Here is a 1,195-nt window from a genome sequence, read left to right as displayed (position 1 = left end):
ACTGGTGCCCACTTGAGCAAATCGATGAACAATGGGACGACAGTGCTACAGTGCTGTTTCTTTCTTGCAGTTCGGTGATGCTCAGGGGACCATTCGGAATTCTGAGGTGTGAACCCAGATTGCCCACGTGCACCTCTTGCCCCATCCTCTGGATGTGAAATTGTGTTTCTGAAACTGCCTCATGTGGTTTCCCTTGTAGGCAAGCGTCCATTGGTTGGGCTTTTTCCAAAGACTGTGTTCTTCCAGCATTTTCCCCTTTCCAGTGTCTGTCCAGCTCTCTGGACTGCTGCTAGGCTAGTTCCTGTCTGCATCTCCAGGGCTGGCTTCAGAGTCACTGCTCTCATCCCATCTTAATTCCCAGCATCAGGTGCCTTGTACCTACCTGCCTGTTTTACCTTCAATCAACCCACCCACATTTTTCCTGAGGGACTGTGATAGCACTCTAAATCTTAGCCATGGCCCTTTAAGGCCCCTGGCAGAAGCGGAAATGATGTCACAGAGGGCCCTTCAGGGATCCTTTCTATTCTAGCTGTGGTTGCCTGGCTCGGGCCACCATTGGTCTTGTGGGTAGAGGAGGAATTGGCGCCCGGCGGCAGGGTGGCTGTGAAGGCAGATTTTGTGGCAGGACCGAAGTGCCCTCCTGAGTGCCCTGCGCCTCCCCATGTGTTTGGTAGTTGAAATATTGCTTTTCTCCTTCTCCTCTCCTTTTTGCATAGTTTACTTCATAGCAATATCTTTTCTGTAGGAAAAGACAGGAAGACAGTTAAGTCTATGCTTTTGGAACTTTGAAGTCCTTTAACTCCTTTGACTCCTTTAAATCCTTTAACTTCGATGAATATTAACTCCTGGGCATCTGTTTTCTCGAGACACTAAATCCTCAGTTGTCCATAGTTCTTGGCACCTCAAATGCAGGGTCCTGATGGACCCAGGGCAAACTATGAGCTACCCTGGCATGGAATCAGGATAGGCCAAGTACTATCATACGGAACTGTAAGTTAAGAGCATGGACAAATTCACTTATGATCCAAAAGTAACAACTGGATTAGGATCCTGCTAGGGTTAGGAAAGACTACAGTGGCTTGAGAACTGTGGTCTTAGATCTATACTCTGGGATCTTTAGCAAGATGTCCCGAGGACAGCGACCCTACAAGCTTCATGTAGTTTGTGTCCACACAAATTGATGAGAACGATTATT

This window comes from Sorex araneus, chromosome 3 (assembly GCF_027595985.1).
Source record: "Sorex araneus isolate mSorAra2 chromosome 3, mSorAra2.pri, whole genome shotgun sequence".
Lineage (NCBI taxonomy): Eukaryota > Metazoa > Chordata > Mammalia > Eulipotyphla > Soricidae > Sorex > Sorex araneus.
The sequence above is the reverse complement of the archived record's forward strand: the minus strand, read 5'-3'. Positions refer to the sequence as shown.